The sequence below is a fragment of the Callorhinchus milii genome, unplaced genomic scaffold (assembly GCF_018977255.1).
Source record: "Callorhinchus milii isolate IMCB2004 unplaced genomic scaffold, IMCB_Cmil_1.0 Scaffold18, whole genome shotgun sequence".
In the NCBI taxonomy this organism is placed as follows: Eukaryota; Metazoa; Chordata; class Chondrichthyes; order Chimaeriformes; family Callorhinchidae; genus Callorhinchus; species Callorhinchus milii.
This window is the reverse complement of record NW_024704759.1, coordinates 2841080-2867128: the sequence shown is the minus strand read 5'-3', so window position 1 is coordinate 2867128 and position 26049 is coordinate 2841080. Positions and strand designations below refer to the sequence as shown.

At 42.4% G+C, this 26049-nt stretch overlaps 1 non-coding gene across 1 annotated transcript; it reads left to right on the top strand.

The window, feature by feature from the left end:
* The first annotated feature begins 17715 nt into the window (after positions 1-17715).
* On the top strand, positions 17716-17787 carry trnae-uuc. The gene has a single exon. It is a non-coding gene; the product is annotated as a tRNA-Glu (tRNA).
* Positions 17788-26049: the final 8262 nt, after the last annotated feature.

Genomic DNA, 26049 nt, shown 5'->3' with positions numbered 1-26049 from the left:
CCTGTGAAACACTTCGATGTTATACGTTGCCTTAAGCGAGGTCTCCTTGGAGGTGAACTAGCCCCAAAGTGACATGCCGGGCAATGGAATGTCAGTATCGAGCCAACCCTCTGAGACGGTCTCGAGTCCAGATCCTGAGCCAGGCGGGTCCGCAGTATTCCAGGGCACTGCTGATAACAGTACAGCCCAGCTCATCAGCAGGACACAGAAGGGCAGACTGGGGGCAGGGAATCCTCCCACTCAGGTCCTGTTAACCCTGCAAGCCAAACCCCTAACAAATAGGTTGATCTTAGCTGGACAACCAGCTGGAAAGTTTGCTGGATAGCAATATGGCAAGCTATGCGGTTTTAGCTGGTTAGACTCCAGCAGTTGCCCCAATGTACACTGCGGGGTCTTGTCATGACTCTTGTCAACTTGCACCTAATACTTTCCAGAATTAGGTAAGCAGGAGGCGTCCCTCCAGGGAGAGAGAGAGAGTGCGCATTCCATTCCAACAATCTATCTCTGGGATTTCTATGTGTAGGTGGGATGAATGGAAATCTCAGCTTTGTTTGATACTCTTAAGCACGGTGATGGGTTCCCATATGTGTCAGAAACCCGAATGGGGGGGGTGGGGGGAATTATACATTGCCTCTTTGACCATACCTGCTGCCATCATCTCCCTTTCTCTTTGTGTTTGATAAAACATCTTCCAGGGAGTCGGATTTATACAACAACGAACAAACAAAAATTACATTTGTATAGCGCCTTTCACGTCAGGAGGACGTCCCAAAGCGCTGGACAATCAGTGTTTGTGTATCCCCACCTGAATAGGCACAGACAAGACCTCAGTTTAACCCTGATCCAAAGAACTCCCCCCACCTCTGCCCCCCAACAATGCAGAGCATCTCCCGGAACTGTATTGGAGTGTTAAGCTTTGAGACTGTGACGTGGGGGCTTGAACCCTCATCCTCACACTCTCACCTCTGAATCAACAGAGGCGAGAGTGCTACCAACTGATTCAGGCTGACATCTGAATTGAAGTTAAAGGTCCCACCACTTGGCAATATTACAAGCTGCCTATGATTTGAATCGAGCGGGTGGTAAACAGTCTTAACTCAATCCCTTACTCCTTTCTCATTCCATCTGCCATGTGCAGTGCAGACTCTGATTCGGGATGGCTGGTGGGGTGGGGGAGAGGGGTTTGCAAACACTAAAGGTAGCATAAAGATCAAGAGGCCAGAATGTCATTCAATCTCTCACTGTAAACAGCGTAGAGTTCCCAAATACAGGTCATTTCCCAATGGAATCTCACCCCTATTGTTTAAGGTTTAAGCAAGCACTGTCCTCTCCATTGTTAGACATCATTTTCTCCTGCTATCTCCTGTAGCATTCTCTTCTGCTGGTCCTGTAAACCCAAACTGCAACAATAATGCTTTTGTCCTCTCTGTTATACCAATCTGCCCCCGAGTGTTTATCTATGCGGATTCTCTTTAAACCTTCATTGGAAACTAAAAAGTCTTTTCTTCCCACGAGGTGTTTTTGTTTTGAGATATTCATACTTAAACACTCTTCCCCTGCACTCTTTTTGTTTCCTCCGGTTAATGTGCAACTTAATTATCAGCTTATTTCCTTATGCATTGCCGTTGTATCCACACTTTTGGCCCTGCTGATTCCAAGCATTTCAGCTCTTTTGTGTGACAATTCCAAAGGTGAGAGCTTCCATCCTCAGCAGGTGCCACACATTTCTGTGAATGAATATCCACAGAGGGAACTGAATAAATGCGTCCTCCTTTGCCCCAGATTTATTCGCCAATTTTCTCCCCCTTTGAGGAGCTGACTCTTGCCAAGAAATTCTAGGCTGAAACTTCAATGCAGTGCTGTTGGAAAAGTGATGTATTATCTGGGATATTAAGCCAAGGTCCCATCTGCCTGTTCAGGTGGATGTTAAAGATCCCATGATCCTGTACAAAAAGAGAAGGGAGTTTCTCCCGGTGTCCTGGCTATTAATCCCCTGGATATAATTGGTCATTCACTCCATGGCTATTTGTGGAATGTTGCGATGCGCAAATTGGCTGCATTGATGTGTTGATCCAGCCTATGTGAGTTCAAAGTCCCGACGCGGAGCTTGAACCTACAACCTTCTGACCCAACGGCGAGAGTGCTACCAACTGAGCCAGGCTGACACCTTTGGTGCAAACAATTTTATGACGGGTTGCACTGGATTCAGAACAACAATAATAATCCTTGTATTTGATATAGTGCCTTATCACTTCTAAGGATGCCGAAGGACAAATGCAGCATTCTAAAATTCAGTTTGATCCTAGAGAGCTGCAAGCCTATAAACAACCAAATAGTTTAATTGTAAGAAGGAGATGCAGTAATTCTGTACAGTAGTGGTGTGTGTCCCCCATCTGTAGAGCATCAACCAGATTGATTTACAATTGTAACAACTTCGGGGAAGTGATCAAATAAAAACCAAATGTTAGTGGAATTAAAGATGAATAGTTTTTATCCCATGAATAAATCTCTTGTTCCCACTGTACAAAAACTTGGCCGCAACAGACACCTTGGAGAACAACAAAGAACCAGTCGACCATTGACCAGATCGACCCTCTTCAAGCTGAGAGTCATTGAATGCCAGAAACTCATCTCAATGAGATTAGTCTGGAGCAAAAGGTGAGCCAAATTCCTGCTCAGAATCCAGACCCAACCATAAATCACTCCTATCTGCTCTATTGCTCCGATTCATATCTTTGTACGTATTGCCAGGTAAATACATGCAATTGATTGAAATTCACAGTAGCCAACAGGCTACTAAAATGCAATGCAGGTGATTAACCTTTCAAGGTCAGAATCATGGTTGACTTGTTCCCATCTTCAGGTCCCATCTGAAGACCTTCCTCTTTGAATGTGCTTACGGTCACTTCAGCTCTTCCTCCAGCTCAGCATCAGGCTCCAACACTGTGAAGTGCTCTGAGAGGTTTTCCTGTATGAGGGATGCTATATAAATACAAGTTCTTAATATTTTACTTGTGAGTGAATGGGCAAATCAGTGTGACTTGGAATTTAGGACTTCAGTGAGAAGGTGACCTGACCTGGTGAGCAATTCATTTCTTCCTTTGTGGTTAGTAAAATTGCCATTTTCATGTGTCACTGCAATACATTGCGATAGAATGAAAGTACAGATAAAGGAGTCCCGGTATCCTGGCCAACAATCCCCCATATAACATGGTCATTCACTTCATGGCTGTTTGTGGGACAATGCTGTCTGCACATTGGCTGCCGTGTTTGCCTACAAAATAGTCAGTAAATTCCACAGTATACAAATCTTGTGAAGAGCTTTGAGGTGACAACAATGTGACAACATCAACATCAAATGCAAGAATTATTGTTTCATAATAATAATCCTTGCATTTGATACAGCGCCTTATCACGTCATTGAGACGTCTCAAAGAGCTTCATGGAATAATAATAATAATAATAATAATAATAATCCTTGCATTTGATATAGCGCTTTTCACGTCGGGAGGACCTCCCAAAGTGCTTCACAGAACACACTGTAAGGTGGATTGACTATATTTTGCGGGCGAATCGTGGCAGTCAATTGCGCACAGCAGTGTCCCACAAACAGTCATGGAATTGAGTGACCACGTTTCTTTTTAGGTGGGTGGTGGGGGGGGGAAGATTATTACCCCCGGAAAGCGATCCACAATCGACTAACAACTGGGTTCCTACTTACCGTTAGGTAAACAGAAGCGTGGGGAGTAAGGAAACTTGCCTAAGGTTTTGTCCCACCAACGAATTGATTTAGATGAGGCTTAGTTTGGATAACACAACAAACAAATAGACTTGAGATATTTTGGACTTTCACCATAAATGTAAAAGAACAGGCTACAAAGACCCAGAATGTAGCTGTGAGATTTGGCTCATCCGTAAGTGTCTTCGAAGCATTTAGTTCTCTTCAAAGTGCATTTCCCAAGCAATAAGCAGCAAAGGACCATCCAAAGGCTATGTCATATTTGTGCTTTTCTCCTTCTAATGATTGCTTCAAGGCGTTGCTAAATAGCTTTCAGACAAGGCGAGGATGTGTGTGTTTTTTTATATAAAAGAGAAAAATTGGGATAAAGACAGTGACAAAGTAGGAAGTTGACATCAGTAACCGCAGTCATTCACATTTCCTGCCCTTACTTGGTGTTAGCACCAAGACCTCAGCATTTGCCAATGGGGTGCTAACTGGTTGTTTCTATTCTTTCCAGCGGTAGAGCTGCAATTGTAAAACAAATACTGTATTACATAGTTAGAAATGTTTATCAAACGCTCACCCTGCAGCTAAAACAAGATACTATGCACAGGTGTGGTTACCCGTCATCAGATAACTCCTCTGTTACCTTAACCTTCAAGAAGATAGTTGGCCAGGACACTGGAAAAAAAACTCCCTCTCTGTTTCAAGTAGTGCTATGGGATCCTTAACATCCACCGGAACAAGCAGACGGAATCCTGGTTTAATATCTCACCCGAAGGATGGCACCTCCGACAATGCTGTTTATTTGAAGGCAGTATTTTGCACCAACAGGCATTGGGTGAATGAACAGTTTACCTTCAGGAATAAATTATCTGAAGGGAGGTTCCCACACCGTCCTGGCTGGCTGAACGATCCTCCAGATAAATTGGCCATTGACCTTGTAGTTGTTTTCGGTTCCTCTACTGAGTGCAAGCTGGCTGCTGTGCTTGCCAACAAAATACACAAGTCACTGCGCTTGACACAAATCACCTGTGAAGAAGTGCTCTGAGCTGTTTTGATGTTACAGAAACAAGTGTGAAAGAGGTTTGAGTGTAACAGGCATTTACTGGGAGGGGCGGGGAATCGTAATAAAAACAGAAATTGCTTGGAACGCGCAGTGACCTGACGAACGTTCATAGACCTGAAACGTTAACTCATTTTCCTCTCTCCATAGACGCTGCCTAACCTGCTGCGTGTTCCCATCTGTTTTTATTTCAGATTTCCAGCACCTGAGGTATTTTGCCTTTTTTTAATAATTATAATATTAATAATCCTTGTGTTTGATATAGCGCCTTATCATGTCATTGAAACGTCACAAAGCACTTCACAAAATATACTGTAAAGTGAATTGAATGTGTATTTTGTGGGTGAAATGTGTTAAACAACTGCGCGCAGTTTCCTAAACACCAACACAAAGGGGAAATAAGCAGTAAACTGATAGTGAAATTGAAATTTGCTTCCATTATACTATGTCTAAACTCTTTATGTTTCAGGTCATTCTATAAATTCACAGAAATCACTGAAACGGATGAGATATTAGGAAAATCGATGACAAAAGCCTGAATGTAGTACCTGGAGACGAATGAATGAGGAGAACCCACCCAATACAAGGTGCAAACCATGTCTTAATTTGGTGATATAAAAAATATTGATTTTAAATTGATAAATTGTGTGTCGTTCTGCACAACAAACCCTCAAATAAAAGCAGTCATTCACTTCACGGCTGTTTGTGCGTCAATGCAGTGTGCAAATTGGCTGGTACGTTTGCCTACAAAAAATTTACAGTCAGTACACCAGTTTGAGACATTTTGCTAAAGTAATAACAACCACAAATTTACAAACTTGTGTAGTGCCTTTCACATCAGGAGGATATCCCAAGGCCTTGGACAGGCAGGCATCCGCAGTAAGATGCAATATCAAATAAAAGGACTTATTTTATTAGTAGCAGTATCAATTCACTTTACAGTATATTCTCTGAAGCGCTTTGAGACGTCCAGAAGACACCAAAGGCGCTGTATCAAATGCAAGGATTATTATTATCAAATTCAGGGGCTCTTTTTTCAAGACCAGGGAGGAACAGTGTATCCATTGTACCAGTAAGTGTTTTCAACCTACTCTGAGTGTAAACATTCAGGAATAGTTTAACACATTCCTTTGCGAAATATAATGGCATTTTGAGAACACACTGAAGACTTCTCGCAGCCTTTCAAGTTGATAAAACATCAAAGGGCGATGGATGAGGTGTTAATCAACACCCACGGTCCTATTCAACACATTGTTGCAAAAGCAATCAATTGGTGTGTTAATTATTGACCGCTCCATGGATATGTGGGAGATAAACCCTATACACTGTTCATAACTGCTCCCAGCATCCATGCGTCCTCGACCTCCATCCCACAAAATACACAGTCAATTCACTTGACAGTATATCCTGTGAAGCACTTTGAGACGTCTCAATGACGTGATAAGGCGCTGTATCAAATGCAAGGATTATTATCATATCCCTTAGTGGGATGCCAGCTTCGCTCCAATTTGTTTGGTTCAGTTAAGCCAAATTTAACATCTACATCACTGAGTGTGTTTTATGAACCCCCCCACACCAATGTTTGCAAGCACATATAATCCCAGCCAATTTGGGCACAGCAAAATCACCCAAATTGCCACAAAGTGAATAACAATAATAATAATCCTTACATTTGATATAGGACTTTATCACGTCTTCGAGACGTCTCAAAGCGATTCAAGGAATTTACTGTAAAGTGAATTGTCTGTATATATTTCTGGGTGAAACGCGACAGCCAGCACTTCACTACGGCGAGATCCACAAGTCTATTGTCTCTGTTTGTCTCAGTTCCCCTGGATGGACAATTGCTTTTTGCATCATCCTGAGATAATTAGGCCCAGGTTGGCGAAAATGGTCAAGGCTTGGGGGGGTGGGCAGTGGGTCTTAGAATGTGTGCATTGGGAGTAACTGCTGGAACTTCACCAGTTAAAATTGTGCGGCTTTGCATGCCATTGCAGACTTGCTTGTTTTTAATTTTTTTTTAAGCTTCCCGTCTCCGAAGGATTCAATCATAACATTTTGGACTTGTTTTGTAAATGGAGCTTCGTGAATTTCTCAATCCAATTGACCGGGTGAAACGCACTGGGCACCTTGTCACTTTTCTCAATCATGTGAAATTTACCGATTAACCCAGAAATAAGTCACCAAAGCACTTTCTTCCCGACGGAAAAGCTCTGAACATCTGCTTGTTTGCTGCTGTCAATGGCATGGTCCAGCTGCACACATGTGAAATCAATTCAGAGCAATTAATACCACAAATTAATGACTTCTGTGAAAACAGAATTTCACAGCGCTCACTTAGATTAAAATCACAGTCGTAACATGGTTGATTGCCTGGTATTCGATTCTTCTGCAAGAAAAATAATCATATATTAGGAATGCCTTATCCTGACAATATTAACATATTGAATATTAACATATAGAATCCCAAACCATCCCCTTTTGTAATCAGAGCCACGTTTCACAACAAACTTTTGACGTTGTTGAAGTATTTTTTCCCTCAGCACACTCAACCCCATCCAGTATTGTCGAGCGCTTCGAGACACTTTCCCGACGTGTACCGTTGTAAATTGCATTGTATACAAGGTGACAAATGACATTCTGTCCATGTGTGACCAGGGCTTCCCCTGTCTACTCGTCCTCCTCAACCTCTCTGCTGCCTTCCACACCATGGATCACTCTATCCTCCTCCACTGCCTCTCCTCAACCTTCAAGGTTCTGTACATGAATGGTTCAGATCCTATCTCTCACATTGGCTCCACTTTGTCTCTGCAAACGCCTTCTCCTCCAGCCCCTGCATCGTCTTGTGTGGTGTTCCTCAGGGCTCTGTCCTCAGTCCTCTCCTCTTCAACCTGTACATGCTCCCTCTTGGTGACATCACCCACAGACATGGGTCAACCCAACTCTATCTTTCTGCCTCCACCTCGACTCCAGAACCACTGCTGTCCTGAGAGACTCCTTGTCAGACATCAAGTCCTGGATTAGAGCCAACTTTCTACAGTCGAACGTCAGCAAGACTGAGGCTCTCCTGATTGGCTCACGCCAGCACCTCCGCACCTCAGGCACTGGTATCATCAGCATCCATGGATGCACACTCCACCTCACCAAGCCAGTCAGGAACCTGGGCGTCTTGTTCGACTCTCAACTGTCCTTTCTTTTCCACATCGGTGTCATGACCCGCTCTGCCTTCCACCACCTCCGCAACATTGCTCGACTCCACCACTGCCTCACCCCTCAGGCCGCTGAAACCCTCATACATGCCTTCATTAAATCTAGGCTCAACTATGCCAACGCCCTGCTTGTTGGTCTTCCCAACTCTTCCCTCCACAAGCTGCAGATCATCCAGAACTCTGCAGCTTGTGTCCTCTCTCCCACCAGGCTTTGTGACACCATCACCCCCACCCTCACCCAGCTCCACTGTCTCCTCATCCCTCAGAGGATTGAGTTAAAAATCCTCATCTTCACCTTCAAGGCCCTCCTACCTCCCTGACTTACTAACCCCTTATCAACCTGTCCGCTCCCTCTGCTCAGCAGGCTCTGACCTTCTCCATGTCCCCCTGCCTGTCCCACCCCACCATCGGTGGTCGGCCCTTCAGCCTCTCTGCCCCCACCCTCTGGAACTCCATCCCACATTCCCTTTGCCTCGCTCCCTCCCTTGTCTCCTTCAAGGCACACCTCAAGACCCTCCTCTTCGACCGTGCCTTTGGCCACCCATCTACCCTCTCTGCCCTCCAGAACACAGTGTTGCAACCTCCTCTGTTCCCTGATTGCTTACAGCATCAGTGCTGTCACATAAGTACAGTGTGCAGTCACCCCGGTCTACAATAAAATCCTGTGAGACAACTTTCCAGTAATGTATATCACCTTAGAGGCAACTCAGCTCCAAGAAGTATCCAATTTAATTCCCCTCTTCCCCTCCCCCGCCCTCCCCCCTGGTAATAATAATAATACTTCCATTTGATATACCTCCTTATCACGTCATTGAGACATCTCAAAGCCCTTCACAGAATACATTGTAAAGTGGAGTGACTGTGGGCGAAACGCGCCAGCCAATTGCACACAGCAGTGTCCCACAAACAATCGTGGATTGAGAGACCCTTTTTTTTTCCCGGGGTTTCTTCCGGAAAGCAGAAAGCGATCCGCGATCAACCGGGTTCCTACTTATTGAATTACCAATTCAAGGGTGCACGCACCACACTGCATCACAGCACACAACAACATTTGTGTATTAAATTATTATTATAAATATAGTAATAGATTTAATACACAAATGCCATGCTAAAAATTATTTAAGTCATTGCAAATCTTCGTGCAATTATCATCCTTTAGGTGGCAGTTTGGCTCAATCGGTAGCACTCTCGTCTCTGAGTCAGAAAATTGTGGGTTCATGCCCAACAATAACAACAACTTGCACTTATATAGCAGCACCTCAGAGCGCTTAACAATGGTGGAGCCTGACTCCGAGCCGGGGGAGTGGGTGGGAGGTGTAAAAGAAGGTCTTGAGGTGGGACTTGAAAAAGGGGAGAGAGGGGGCAAGGCAGAGGGATTGAGGGAGAGTGTTCCAAAGTTTTGGGGCATAGGGCTGAAACCTCCAATGGTGGGGCAGAGGGCGCAAGGGATGAGCAGGAGGCCGTGCCAGTTGAGCAAAGGCGGTGGATGGTGGATTGGGGAGTGAGGAGGTCGGAGAGGTTGGGAGGTACCAAAGAGTGAAGTGATTTGAACACAAGTGTGAGGATCTTGAAGTTGATCCATTCAATGATCGGGAGTCAGTGAAGCCTGGGCCAGAACTGGTGAGATGTGGGTATGGAGTTTGGTCCAGTTCAGTATGCGGGCAGCAGAGTCTGAATGAGCTGGATTTTCTGAATAGTGGAGCTGGGGAGACCAGCGAGGAGTGTGTTTGAGTAATCCAGGTGGGAGGTGACAAACGCATGCACGAGGGTTTCGGCTGAATTTGGGGTAAGGTAAAGTCAGAGGCAGGCAATGTGGCAGAGGTGGAAGAAAATGGTCCTGGTCAGGGACCGGATCAGGGGGAGCAAGGACAGCTGGAGGTCGAACTGGACACCTAGATTGATTAAGCTAGGTTCCGACTTTGAAGTCAAGGTCTAAGCTGACACTCTTGTGCTGTGTTGGGGTGCACTGTATTGCTGGATGTGCCATCCTTCAGATGAGACATTAAACCGAGGTCCTGACCGACTTTCAGGTGGACGTTAGAGATCCCATGGCACTATTCTAAAAGAGAGTTTCTCCCAATGTTCCTGGCCAACAATCTCTCAAATAAAATTGGTGACTCGCTTCATGGGTGTTTGTGGGCAAAAACTGACTGCCGTGTTTGCCTTTAAATACACAGTCAATAAAATCCTGTGAAGCGCTTTGAGATGCCTTCATAGAATTATGCAGCACAGAAGGAGGCATTTTGGCCCATCGTGTCTATGCCTTGATGACACAATAAGTCGCAATATCAAATTCAAGGATTATTTATTCAGTTGTGAACTGGGTTCATCTTTGGTGATCAGAAGAATTATAACACATAGAGCCATACATTTAAAAGGTGCAGAAAGAATAAATATTCCAACAGTGCAATTAAGCTTTTTTTTTACACTGTGAAAATTCCTGTGTCATATTTTCTCAAGTTCAGTATATTTATTTAAAAAGCTCGAAACCTCATCCGGTGCCAAACTCCCCCGTCATTCTCTAAATTAATTCACAAGCCTGTTCGTATTTTATTTCCTCACCTTACAGTGACTCACACATTCTTAAAAATACTGAACAGTGACTCAGGCGAAAAATGCTTGGGAGTCAGTGACTCACAACACTTTATAACTCAAGTCCAAGACAGATCTAAGGAGGTATTTGTAATTGTCATGTCCTGTTACCCTGGGGCCAACTATTAAAGCATTGTGTGTAAATAGAGCAAACCACACAAGTTCTGAATGTTCAGGAACATGGCAGTTCCATGTTACAGCAATGAATTATGATACCATTTATTTGAGAATTTAATCCATCTAAATCACACCTCAGGTGCAAAAAACACAATTTGGCGCCTTAACAAGCAGGAAATGGGCTTCCCGACTCCTGAAGGACAATGTGTACAACAATAATAATCCTTGCATTTGATGCAGCACCTTATCACGTCTTCAAAATGTCTCAAAATGTAGGATATACTGTAAAGTGAACTGAATGTAATAATAATAATAATAATAATAATCCTTGCATTTGATATAGCGCTTTTCACGTCGGGAGGACGTCCCAAAGCGCTTCACAGAACACACTGTAAAGTGAATTGACTGTATATTTGTGGGTGAACGCGGCAGCCAATTGCACACAGCAGTGTCCCACAAACAGTCGTGGATTGAGTGACAAAATTATTGTTATTTTTTGAAGGGATTATTACTCCTGGAAAAGCGATTCGTCAATCGACTAACAACCTGGTTCCTACTTACTGCTAGGCAGAGGTGTGCGGTGTTAGGAAACTTGCCTAAGGTTTTGCCCTGGTGGTAATCAAACTCAGTTCCTGTCACTTGTGAGGTTCATCCTCTAACCAAAATGCTACAATATGCTATGGATTAGGAAATAGCCAGTGACAAGCTGAGCTCTTGGCTGAGCCGCTTACAATTACGACAGTATCTCGGCCTCTTCTAATGAATTCTGAAGGAGGATGTTTCTCTTGGTAACCACCGTAATTGGTGAATGTCAACTACAATATCTGTACTCATCTTCAAAATAGATGTTTACACATTCGCTGCAATAACCGGGTTAGTTCTGTGTCACACACAAAGTTCTTTTTGGTTTCTCACAGCAGACAGTTACATTTGTCCGTTTTTTTTCAAAACTAAAGTTTACTTTACAATACGGCAGAAATCATAGGGTTGGCCATTGATCCCACTACACAGTTTCACTGCCAATTAATCCCAGCGCGCAGAAAAGGTTTAGATGACGAACTTAAAATTTCTAATAATAATTTTCGTTCATCCATTTAGAAAACCTACAATAATAATAATAATAATTCTATTCCTTGTATTTGATAGAGAGCTTTATCACATTGTTGAAACGTCTCAAAGCGCTTCACAGAATATATTGGCTGTCCCATTTCGCTCATAAAATACACTGACAATTCACTTTACAATATATTCTGTGAAGCTCTTTCATATATCTCAATGCATTATTATTCTATTATAAAGTGGATTGACTGTATTTATGGGCAAAACCTATCAACTAGAGGACCTTTCTCATAGACAGAGTGGTACTTCTTACAAACATATCAAGATATCACACTCTCGCCTCCGAGTCAGCAAGTTATCTCACACATCGGGACTTTTGATTCACTCAGTCTTGGTTGACGACTGTCAATGAAGCGGACAGGACAGCTGCATTGTCGGAGGTGCCACCTTTCCAATGAGATGTTAAACTGAGGTGTTCACAGGAGTTCCTGTAGTGTAGAGACTGTATATTTTTTACTCGAATGCCCTCTTTTTCTCACAAATATAGAAAAAGGACTAAAGAATTGTGGTGTGTAATGATTTCCCGATTCATGTTTCATCTTGTGGTTTCTTGCTAATAAAGGGTATCCACCCCTCTTGGATTGGACGGACTGAGATTTCAAATTATTTGCTCCTTTGGTAAACTCAAATTGGAGTACTGTAGGTCAGTGGTTAGATCTTCGCCTCACAAGCGAGAGGACCTGGGTTTGATTCCCAAGCAGGGCGAAACGTTGGGCAAGTTTCCTTACTCCACACGCCTCTGTTTATCCAGGTAAGTAGGTTGTTAGTCGATTGGCTGACTGCTTTTTCCAGGGGTAATAATTCGTTCAAAATAATAATAATAAATTGGTTACTTCAATCCATGACTGTTTGTGAGACACTGCTGTGAGCAATTGGCTGCCCACAAAATATACAGTCAATTGACTTTACAGTTCACTTCACTTTACAAAGTGCTGTGAAGCGCTTTGAGATGTCTCAAAGACGTGATAAAGCACTATATCAAATCCAAGGATTATTATACTGTAAACTTCTGTCATCAGGAATCGAAACAAGTCGATTCTTTAAAGGGTTGAACTCTTTTAGGCATGTATTCCAAAATACTTGCGTCTTCAGAGAAAAACTGAGTTCAATCCACAGCTATGTACTGTGGGCTTATTTAAGCCTCTGATAGTATAGGCGACCACTATAAAGCCTGGCATTTGGGGGAAAGGGGAACAGGAAATCGCTTGGGAGGAGAGGGGAAATCCCTATGGGGCAGGGTCTTTAATCTGTGTCTTGCTTTCCTTAAATATAGCCACATTTCCACTCACGACTGCAATTTTTTCAAGTCTGCTATTTATAAAGTGAGTCCAAGAAAAAAAATTGCAACATTCACAAGGATGTGATTAATCAATCAAAACCTCATGCAAATATATGCATACTGGGTTTGTGAATGTTCTGTGACTGATTTGTAAGAGAACACATGGGAAATAGTTGAGGTAAGAATCTCATAGGGAGAAAATATATTCTGATGAGGGTGGTCTCCAGTATGTATATTGAAAACGATGTATCCTTAATGGTGAAGTATACATTTTATTATATAAAGAAACTAATATGTTTTTTTTAATGCAGTGGCACAGTTTACACTGCACACGTATGCACTCCTCAGGGTGTAATATACTCACTACCGGGGAGAAATTCCGACTGGGTCTAGATTTATACAATTTACATTTCTACATTGCACCTTTCACATTGAGAGGATGTCTCAAAATGCTTTTAATAATAATAGTAATGATCCTTGCATTTGATATAGTGTCTTATCACATCATTGAGACATCGCAAAGCGCTTACCGAATTTATTGTAAAGTGACTTGATTGTATATTTTGTAGATGAAATGTGGCAGCCAATTATGCACAGCAGTGTCCCACAAACAGTCGTCGATTGAGTGACCAGATTTATTTTCAGGGATTGTTTTTTATACTTTATATTTACACAGCATTTCAAATCACCCAGAAGTCGGCAACTTCTTAAACACAGTCTTAAGTTTGAAGCCGTTTTTCTGCAAGTTTCCACTAACCCGACTTTAAAGTTACGGCTGAATTTAATAATTTTCCAAACATTCAGAAATGCTGCTTAAATATAGGAAATGCAGACCCAGGTGGAATTTCTCCCCATATATTATCTAAGATGAATGATCTTAGTGTGATGACAGTGAGGAGAATTGGAACGTTAAACTAGTTTTCTTCAAAATTAATAGCCCAGCCCTGAAACTGATGATTGAATTGAAATTAAATGTTTTCAAATTCTGACAGTCTACAGTGCTTCATTTCTAAATAAGGATTCAGGAGTTCTCTTGGCTAGGAATAATAATCAAATAGATAATAATAATTCTTGCAGTTGATATAGTGCCTATGAGGTGGAACTGTTTTGAAGCATTTTACAGGTAATAATAATAATAATAATAATCCTTGCAGTTGATAGAGCCTTATCATGTCTTCGAAACATCTCAAAGCGCTTCACAGAATATACTGTAAAGCGAATTGACTGTATATTTTGTGGGCGAAACGCGACAGCCAATTGCACACAGCAGCGTCCCACAAACAGTAGGTGGATTGAAGTGACCAATTTTATTATTTTTTCTTTTCTTTTTGAAGGAATTATTACCCCAGGAAAAGCGATCCACCAATCAACTAACAACTGGGTTCCTATTTACTGCTAGGTAAACAGAAGCGGGTGTAGTAAGGTAACTTGCCCAACATTTTGCCCTGCTGGGAATCAAAGCCAGATCTCTCACTTACAAGGCAAGTGCTCTAACCACTGAACTGCAGGACTCCACTGGCCTGTAATTGACGAGTTCTAAAAAAGAATTCAATCATGGGTGCTCCAACTGAATTAATTGATTATTAACTCTATTGATATCTATCCTAGAAAATTACTACCATATTGTAGGTGTGTAGGCACTCTGCATGTATAAAACAATGCAACACAAAATATACAGTCAATTCACTTTACAGTATATTCTGTGAAGCGCTTTGAGGTGTCTCAGTGATAAAAGGCACTATATCAAATCCAAGGATTATTATGATAATTATTATTATTATTATTACACCCCAGTTTCGTATGTCTTCTGTTTTACTTTGTACTCCATTCCAATAAAGCTGTGGATAAATTATACTCCAATAAGGTTTGTATTTTGTGCTGTAACAGAATTCTGCTGCATCTAAGGTTTGAATCAAATTGCTTATGAGGTGAAGATGACTTTGCTGGAAGCTTCATAATTTCAGCTTGATTTGACCGAGGTCCTGGTCTGTGCCCTTTAAGCCATTTTGATGATGTGATAAGGTCCTATATCAATTGCAGGGATTATTATTGTTACTATTAAGCTCCAGTTCTTCTTATAGGTTGAAGCAGGAAGTGTTGATTCCTTCAAACACAAATTCGATTTTTTTTTCCTTTTAGGAAATAACATCAAGGGATATAGTACATAGGTAGTTCGGGACATATGTGCAGGCGACCACCAGGAAGGTGGAAGGCGAACTAGATTTATTCGTCTAGCATTTCTTATGTTCTTCTGTTCAATTGCATTTGTTTTATATTTCAATAGATAAAAAGAAAATGCTCTATTCTGTTTAAGTCTGGGAGTGAAATATTATTGCCATAGAGCAGCTGTTGGCGAGGATACAGGATTTGTTGCTTCAGTATCAATATGTCATTACAATTAACTGGATGAACCTTTGCAAATGACAGCGTCTCCTTTTAATTTGTAGCTTCAGGGTACAATTAAACAACAACAAAAAGACCATAATCATCATTCCTATGTTACGAGCAAAAAGGCAAACCACGTTTACAAACATTGTCTCACTTGCCTTTTGCTATTTACACCGTTACAAATATTGACAGGCAAAAGAGATACTTAACACACAGTATGATACGTTCGGGTGGGAGGGCACATAGATCTCCCTGGCTTTGTACTATTAGGCGAAACCTTGAGCAAATTTCCTTACTCCACACGCCTCTGTTTACTTGGCAGTAAATAAGAACCCGGTTGTTAATTCATTGGAGGATCTCTTTCCAGGGAGTAATAATCCCTCCCCTCAAAAATAAATTTGGTCACTCAAATCTACGACTGTTTGTAGGACGCTGCTGTGTGCAATTGGCTGCCATATTTCGCCCACAAAATACACTTTCTGTGAACCGCTTTGAGATGTGATAAGGCACAATAACAATTGTAAGGATTGTTATTATGTTATTATTTTTAGCTGACAAACCTATAAAACAGAAACCTGCTAACATATTTATAATAAAATAATAATAATCCTTGCATTTGATATAGTGCCTTGTCACGTTTTCTTGACGTCTCAAAGCGATTCACAGCGTATACTGTAAAGTGAATTGACTGTATATTTTGTGGGCGAAACGCAGCCAGTTGCGTACAGCAGCGTCACAAACAGTCCAAATTAAGTGAGCAAATTTGTTTTTTGAAAGAATTATTATCCCCAGAAAAGCGATCCACCAATCGACTAACAACTGGGTTCCTAGTTACTTCTAGGTAAACAGAGGCGTGTGGAGTAAGGAAACTTGCCTAATGTTTTGCCCCTCTAGGAATAGAACCCAGGTCCTCCCACTTGTGAGGCGAGTGCTTTATCCACTAAATTACACTAAATAACCCATGAATCTCGAAAAAAATGAAGATCTCATCTGTAGACTGCAGATACCAAACCAAAGGAAACATACGACCTTATAAATGGAAATGACCAATGAATAATCAGTAATCTGTGGCCCATTGGCCCACTGGAAAGGTACACTATGCATCTCCTTCTTATCTACTGAATCCATGGATTTCAGTATTCTTCATTTACATACTGGTTTTAGCCTGGCTTAGTTGGTAGCACACTTATCTCGGGTTGTGGGTTGAGTCAGAAGGTTGTGGGTACAAGACCCACGACAGGAATTGGAACTCATATAGTCTAGTCTGACACGTCAATGCATTGCTTACCGTGTCGTTCTTCAGGTGAAACGTGTTCAGGTGGACATTTAAGTGGATGTTAAAGTCCTATGGCACAATTCAAAATGAAAAGTGAATTGATTATATATTGTGTGGGCGAAACATGGCAGCCAATTGTGCACAGCAGTGTCCATAGACAGTCATCGATTGAGTGACCAAATTATTATTATTTTTATTTATTTATTACCCTCGGAAAGCAATCTGCCAATTGACTAACAACTGGGTTCCTACTTACTGCTAGATAAACAGAACTGTGTGTGTGGAGTAAGGAAACCTGCCTAAGGTTTCACCCCGCCTGGGAACTGAACCCGGGTCCTCTCGCTTGCGAGGCGACTGCTCTAACCTACAAAACATGTATGATAACCACTTGTCAGCAATTTGAGTTATTACATAGCTCGATTTCCTGTAGTGACACACTAGCAATGCGCGCATTTGCTCCTACTGTTTGGACACAGAATACATATGTACACTGCTTGCTTGTCTCTTTGCCATCCAACCACTTGCTAAGTGCTAAGACAGTGAGTGCCCAGGGATTATAAAACATTGCAGAAATGTCAGGAACGAGATTTCCGACTAACAAAGAGCGAGCAGCATTGCAAGTTTGCAAGACTATTAAACCAATGAAGTTCCATTATCTTTACGACGGACATGCACAGCAACAGGTTACAATTTTTTTTAAAATCAAGGATACAAATTCCTCCTGCCAGTGAAGGAGGATAAATTGACAAGTGTGGAAAGCACACGCCAAGCCACCGCTACAATGAACGTGAGTGACCCAAAGCTGAGAGCGGATTTCCAGTGTAGTGGATTGATTGCTTGACGCCTTCAGGGTAAAGTAGCAAATTGATCTATTTCCTACCTGAGCTCTTCCTTCCTCTCAGATATTTGATAGGGTAAAAAAAACACACATACCATCCATCAGTGTGGAGTCCTGTAGCTCAGTGGTTAGAGCGCTCGCCTTTCAAGCGAGAGATCTGGGTTCGATTCCCAGCAGGACAAACGCTGGGCAAGTTTCCTTACTCCACGCACCTCTGTTTACCTAGCAGTAAGGAGGAACCCGTTTTTTTTTAGTAGGTTGGCGGATCCCTTTTCTGGGGGTAATAATTCCTTCAAAAAAATCAAAATAATAATAAATTGGTCACTCAATCCCCGACTGTTTGTGGGACACTGCTGTGCGCAATTGGCTGTCGCGTTTCGCCCGCAAAATATACAGTTAATTCACTTTACAGTATATTCTGTGAATCTTAAAGATGTGATAAGGCGCTATATCAAATGTAAGTATTATTATTATTATTATCAAAGCCACCCCAGTCTACCCAAAGCCACGCATCTTGGTAGTTAATGCCACAAAGTGATGGAAGGGAGGTATCATTCATTTGAGATTCCATCCCTCCCTAATATCATGTCCCTTCTGAAATCCCATTCCCATTCATGTGTTGTGTGTGTGAATATGGATTTATGAATGAAGTTCCCATGATGCAGGAACTATGGAGCAAGCCAACTGTGAAATCATACACGCTCAAGATTATTTGGGGGGAGGGGGAAGGCAGAAAGATTGGGAGGGGCCAGTGTCAAGATTCTATAACTTTCCTCTGTGTGGGAGGGGAATGGGGGGGATTTCTCTATTAGGGGACGGGGAGGGTAGAGGTGATGAGGATCAAATAGCCCATGTGCTAGCGATATGGAATCTTTCCCCTGGAAACCAATAACAGACTCCAAAGTTGGAGGGGAATGGCTGGGTGGGTGGGTGTGAGGGAGGGAGAGACTGAGATAGGGGTGCGGGGGAGGGGGTTTGAGTTGTCTATTTCTTTATTGATGGATGGGTTGGTCAGCAATCGGAATGCGCGAGCCTAATGGAGTCCCTCCTATCAACTGCCTCCAAAGTTGGAGATGGGTGGCTGGGAGTGGGAGGGACAGACAGAGATTGGTGGTTGTTGAGTTGAGGCTATCTCTATTTGCAGGATGGGGTGGTCAGTGATCTGGATGAAGTGGTCCAAGTCCTAACCTGGTCTCTCGTATCTCCTAGAAAGTCTAATGTTGGAGGTGGGTAGGTAGGTGTTGGAGGGAGAAAGAAAGAGGGAGGGTGGGGATTGAGTTATGCATTTCTTTATCGGTGCATGGAAGTGGCCAGTAATCAGATGGTGGCATGCCATGGTCTGACGGGATTGTCTTCCTATTGCTTAGAAACAATCTACAAAGTTGGAGATAGGTGGGTTAGATGGGTGTGGGAGCGAGGAAGAGAGAGAGAGAGATGGGGCAGAGAGAGTTGAGTTGTGGATTTCTCTCGTGGAAGGGGATGGTGGCCAGTAATCTGAGACAAAGTGGTTCGAAGCCTAAGCCAGAGGGAGCCTCCAAAATTGGAGGCGAGTGGGGCGCGGAGCGCGACACGACACGAAAGGCGCTACCCGAACGTAATTTCTTATCGTCGTCGTTGTCGTCGGGCAGGCGTGGGTGGGTGGGTGGGAGAGAAGAGAGAGAGCGCGCGCGCGCGACCGAGGCAGGGAACGGAAGAAGAAAAAGGGCGGGCGGGTGAGAGGAGTTGGAGAGGGTTGGAGAGGAGAGGAGAGCGAGCGAGCGAGTGAGCCGAGCGGAGGGGCGGGGGGAGAGAGAGGGACTCTCCGCAACCAACCAACCAACCGGCCGGGCGGGCGGGCGGTCAACCCAACCCAACCCCAACCCACCAGAGCCCGGGTATCTGAGTGAGTGGGTGAGTGAGTGAGTGTGTGAGTGAGTGAGTGTGTGTGTGTGTGTGTGTGGGGTGAGGAGGGAGGACAAGCCCTGAGGAACCAAAGGAGGCTTCTCCCCCCCCACACCCCCCACCCCCCCCCCCCCAACCCCCAACCATCCCCAATGTTGCGAAACCCCCTGACGTCACTCCCGGCATCCTCCGCACAATGGCTTCTGAAAAGAAGCAGTTGGAAACAATTTTTTTTTAGGCCGTGAAGTGGGAAGAAAATAGAGGAAAAAATTTTCCAAAATTTGGGAAGGCGCGAGAGCCCGCGGGAAGCCGCCGCCCAGCGACGCCGAGCCCCCGGCGGTGAGTCCGAGCCCCTTCCCGGAACGAATGGTGCGCGTTTCCCCCGTGAAATTGACCAGTGAAGTGCTGGTAACTTTCCTGGTGGAGAGGCAGTCGGTTGGTGTGTGTGTGTGTGGTGTGGTGTAGTGTGTGTAGTGTGTGCAGTGTGTTGTGTAGTGTACTTGTGTGTGTGTGTGTGTTGTTGGTACACACTACACTACACACTACTGCACACTACTACACTACACGCGACACACACACACCAGTGGTTTATTTATTATTATTTTTTATTATTATTATTATTGTTATTCTCCTCTCTCTCTCTCTTTCTCTCTCTCTCCCCTCTCTCTCTCTCTATCTCTCTCTCTATATATTTATTTTATATTATATTATAGACACACACAACAAACCCACACTCACACCCCCCCACCCCCCCCCCCCCCCACACACACACACACATAGATCTTTTATTTATTTGCACCACTCACTCACTCACTCACTCACTCACACTTTTTTTTACTTCTTTTTTTTCTCTTCCCCCTTTCCCTTGAGAAGAGCAAAGTATTGGGAGCAACTTCATTCTCATCAACTCTCCCCCCCCCCCCCCCCCCGCAGCCCACACCTCTCTTTCCCCTTCTTCTTCTTCCCCCCCCCCCCCCCCCCCCCATCCATCCATCCATCCAAGAGGTATTTATTTCAGATATTTTTCTCTCTTTTTTTCCTCCTTCCCCCCCTCTGTTGTTGTTGTTGTTGTTGTTGTTGCCGTTGAGTTTCTCTCTCTCCCCCCCTCTTTCTCTGGCAATTAGATTTGTTTGGGGAGAGGGGAGGCTGACCCCCCCCACCCCCTAAAAAAAAAAGAAGAAGAAGAGGTCCAGGTTTTTTTTTGTTTGCAAATAAATATTTTAGAATCATTTTTCTTCTCCTCTCTTCGAGTGCGAACTCTTGACTTTGCTCCCAGGTCTCTCTCTCTTTTTTTTTGTGTGTGTGTGTGTGTGTGTCTGTGTGTCTTTCACGTCTTCGTTTTGTGCGTGTGATTTTTTTGGGGGATATATGAAAAAAGAAGAGGAAAATTGTTGGGTTCTGATTTCTCCCCCAAAAAAAACCCCCTCTCTCCCCCTCTCTCTCTCTCTCTCTCCTTCTACACACACACACACACACACACACAGAGAGAGAGAGAGATTTTGTTGGGGGATTAAGAGGGGGTGTATTTTTTTTTGATGCTCATGCGGTGGGGGGGGGGGGAGAGAGAGAGAGAGAGAGAAAAATAGAAAGAAACCCCACAAGTTCTGGTGTGTGATAAGTATATATATATATATATTATTTTTTTTTGCGCGATTGTTCGGGTCGCGCTGTTGATCCGCGACCGTTTCCACCGAAGAAAGTTTGGGAGAGGGGGAGCGTGGGGTGGGGGTGGGGGGGGGGTGGGGGGTGGGGGGGGGGTGTGGGGGTGGGGGGGTGGTGTGGAGGGGGGAAAAAAAACTTTTCGTGGTGTGTGGCAAACTTTTAAGGCTGAGATTTCGTTTCGCCACTCGGCTCTGAAACACGTCGTGAAACAAAAATCGGGAGGTTTTCAAATAAATGGTGTGTGTTCCTACTCCCCTCTCCCCCTCTCCCCCCAGTAAAGGATTCTCCTCTGCTCCCCCCTCCCCAACCACACACACACACTCCCCCCCACCCCCCCCCACCCCACCCCCCTCTCTCTCTCCCCCTCTCCCCCTCTCTCTCTTTCTCTCTCTCTGGATCTTAAGGACAAGAGTTTAATCACTTAAGTTGCTTTTGTGTGTGTGACTGTGTGTGACTGTGTGTGTGTGTGTGTTTCACGTTACGGGGTCGTTGCTGGGGGTCGGTGGGGTGGGGGTCTGGGTGGGGTGGGGGTGGTGGTGGGGGGGGGGACTGGGAGCTCATCACGTTGTGAGACGAGACAGCGATCAAATAAATACTTGTAGACAGATTTTTTAAAAAAAAGAGCCCCCCCCCCAAAAAAAAACTGTCTGTGCAGCTTTGGGGATTGTAAAACAAACGGTAACTTATTTTGCTGTCGGTGGAAAACCTTCGATTCTTCTCGGTTTCGGTTGTCCCGTTTGCACCGCTGTGTGTTTTCTGTTCGTTGTCGTTGTCGTTGTTGTTGTTGTTGGTGAGTGAGTGAGTGAGTGATCTTTATTGATCAAACCGACAAAAAAAAATCCACTGGGGTTTTGTTTCTGTGGTTTATTCAAGAGCAAAAAGGAACCCCCTTCTTCCCTCTCACTGCCCCCCCCCCTACCCCCATCACCACCCCATTGCCCCTCTCTCTCCTCCTTCTCCCCCCCCCCTCACCCCCCACCCCCTCACCCCCTCACCCCCTCTCCAACAGCCCGAAGATTTTGCCACCACGTAACTATGTAAAAGTTTTAAAGTATTTGCTGAAAGTTTGCAACCCTTGCAAAAGTTTGTAAAAAGTCCTGCGTGTGAGTGTGTGTGAGTGTGAGTGAGTGTGAGTGAGTGTGTGTGTGAGCGAGTGTGTGGTGGGGTGTGTTTTTGTGAATGAAGTCATAAAACGTTGCATCTTTTATACCCAAACAAATCCCAATGGCTGTGGGGGAAACTTTCAGGAGATGGCGAGGATGCTCGTCTGGGCAGTGACACACCAACAGGATTTTGTCTTTGATTGTGGCACTGGTTTTTCTTTGTTGTTGCCTTTGTTGACAAGGAATAAGTGTTCAGATGTAGATTCCATGTGCTGCTGCCCTTCCGCATAAATTGAATTTGTGCCATGTTGTCCTCGCGAATGCACTTAATCTGACTTATTTCTTTAGTTGATGACTCGAATGCCTACCTGGTCCAACTCAGCAAACCCCAACCAACATTTTAAACAGCATTTTGTTTTAATAGCTCGCAGTAGACGGTGTTTTTTTTTTTTGTGTGGATTGCATTTTGCTCTGTTCAATGTTTTTTTTTAATCTGGTGAATGTGTCAATCATTTCATCTCTTTTGCTCACAAAACTGTGTGTAATTGAAGCTGTTTGCACAGGGCGTTTCAGTTATTCCTTCTGCGAACACATAACACGTTGGTGGATATGTTCATTGGTTTTGAAAGCAATTGTAGAATTGTAACTATGTCAGAAAATTATGCATACATGTTAGATTGTAACCTGTGGAGGTTACATCGAAGATTATACAGCTTGCAAATTGCTTCTCGGATCCTTAAGGTATCACAATGAACCTTAATAATTATCAAATTGAAATGTAAAATAGATTTTCATTTTGTGCAAACTCGAGTGTTGTGCATATGTGTTTCAAAGATGAGGCTAAAATATTGTTGCTGTCTGTGGGAAATAACTTGATTGCAATTGTCAAATGTTTGTAAATTTGAAGCGAGAAGTCGGATGAGTTGACCATTACTGAGATCTTTTGAGTTTAAGTGAAACAATCGTTTGTCAATTGAAGGATGTCCTTTTTGAAACGTTTAAAAACTGGTACCTAAATGTTTGGGTAAAGGTTGGGACAATTAATTTTGTCTGCCCACTGAAGGAATAAAGTAATAGATTAATGCTTGTTTCAAAGGGAAAAATGTGTCTAATTTGATTACATTTTCTTACCATAAATTAGCTAATTTTCTGCTCATTAATATTAAAATTGTGCCAACACGCTGTACTGCCACATCACATTTTCTCAGCCTTCCAGGCAATCACAATAAATATTCAGTGTCTTAGAGATAATTTTTGTTATTTTGATGAAATCTTTGCAACTTCTGTAAACTTTAGATTATAGTTTATAGACTTTTTTAATTCTTGAGCCTTGATGTGTGTCCTGTTTTTTGTGAAGAAAGATTGCAAAAGTGAGAAATTCATTCAAATTGTTTTTTGAGTTTTAAAAAGAGATGTTTTATTATCTCTTTATTATTATCATTTATTATTTATCCTGCTTAGGTTGAAAGGATGGAGAAATCACTAAATATCCAGTTTACAATTAACACAAATTGTTAAAATAATATCTATAAAATATAAATGCATCAAAAAAATCCCTGTAAAATATGGTGAAATTAATTGCAAGGTGTACCTCAAGGATTATAACAATTTTTGCAAAAATTGTTATAATCCGTCGTGAAAGTTTCACAGTTCAATAAGCAATCGTTCCATTTGCATAATACTTTGCAGATTCCTCAAGTTGATTATCTTTAAAATGAGAAGTCATTCATTGCAGATTGAATGCAATCAATGCACCTGAAAGTAGGTCAGTTAAGATGTTAGCACAAGTGTATGCTTCGACTTGTAAATAAGTTCCCATTTTGTAGATATTTTTCTCTTGTCGTGGCAAGTTGGAGCTTTCTAAAGGAGAAAAAAATCACTTTCGTTGATATTAAAAAGATAATTTGTTCAAATTAGTTAAAATGCCTAAATAAGTTGAGTACCAATGCAAAAGATTGGAAGAAATTCGTTAAATGTAAACTTAGAAATCTAGAGAAAACACACCAGAGTTCTGTTAAGTGATACAACATTTTTAGTTTTCTATTATTTACATCAAAGTAACTAAATTGTAACTCTTCGAATGATTAATGTTTGCAACTCTGATTTGTCCAGATGTCTTTGTGCTTTTGAGTCATTAAGCTGTATTAAAATAACAATCATCAACGGAATATTAATATATTCTTTTTTTTCTACAAAGACATATTTACCGAAACAATCGTTCGAAGGGCGAAATGTAAATATTGGTTTACAATTTTGTGATAGAAAATTCGGCACTTTGAAATGAATAAGAGTCTAGTATTTCAAATGAAATCAGTATTTTGTTAGCAGACCAGAATCATTAGTAGAAATTGCTTCCCTGTTGTGTAATTTCCAGTCAATGTTTGGTATGACAGCATGCATTACATTTGCAAAGTACTGTATTGGTTTTACAAAGGGACTCCAATGTCTACCACACTCTGAGATTTCTTTTCAAGTTTTGAGTTTGTAGTCATTCGCGAAGATGTCTTGTGTGAATCGAACTTCAGCCGTTTTTGTGGACACCTTTCTACAAGTCCTGTTTTCTATGTGTTCAGTGGTTGATTTTAATGTTTGCCACAAAGGTTGCAAACATTTATAAATATACGAAAAGTTAGTAACATTTCTAGAGAAAACACACCAGAGTCCTGTTAAGTGATGCAACATTTTTAGTTTTCTACTATTTACAATAATAGAAAGGTGTAAACATGGGCAAACGTGTTTGTAAGATGATCGAAAATAAGCGACCATCAATTTCCTGCCAGTAAGTGGAACAGTTAGGTGCTGGGGTTTGGATAATATTTCCTGAATTTGTAATAAACTTAAATTCTTTTTCAATTTGTTTTTACTGTCTTCTCCATTGCAACATGTTCCATGATGCCTCATGCACCAGATCAGTGCACTAAAGTGAAAAATAGAAAGGGAATCATTCAAAGTGGATACCTTACGCTACAGTTGAGCTCTCATTTAAATTTTTTCAGAAAACACTTAATAATAATAATAATAATCCTTGCATTGATATAGCGCTTTTCACGTCTTCTAGACGTCTCAAAGCACTTCACAGAATATACTGTAAAGTGAATTGACTGTATATTTGTGGGCGAACGCGGCAGCCAATTGCGCGCAGCAATGTCCCACAAACAGTCAGTCCCGTAGATTGGAAATGACCAATTTATTATTGTTTTTGGTTTTGGAGGGATTATTATTAGGCGTGTGGAGTAAGGAAACTTGCCCAAGGTTTCGCCCTCTGCCTGGAATTGAACTCAGGTCTCTCGCTTGCAAAGCGAGTGCTCTAACCACTGAGCTACAGGAATCCAAAAGTCACTTAAAAGTCAACTTTAAGCAATTTGTTCTCGTGCAAGTTTTGAAGCTGTCAGTCTCTCAAAGTTTGAGCAATGTAGATTTTGTCTTTTATTCTTCTCCTGTTATCTTAATTCACAACTGTCTCTCTCTATTTCCATCTTATTAACCCAAATCTCTTAATGCAAGTCCCTTCCATTACCTGTGTAAGTGTCAAATATGTATTAATTTACTGTCAGGAGACTAATTGAGCAGCAAGCTGTGTTGTACAGTGTTTAGTTATCTCATTTTGAAAAGTAAAATTTTTCCTTTGAAAAATAGATTGGGAAACTGCGAATTGTATTTATTTGCCATGAAAAGTGTAACTGATCAGTTTCTGTGGAAGTTGCCACTAAAAAATGCCTAGTCTTAAGCCATTGCTGAAACGTTCAGTTCACAATTTTTTTTTCTCTCTTGAACCGTTTCATGCATTTATTTGGATTA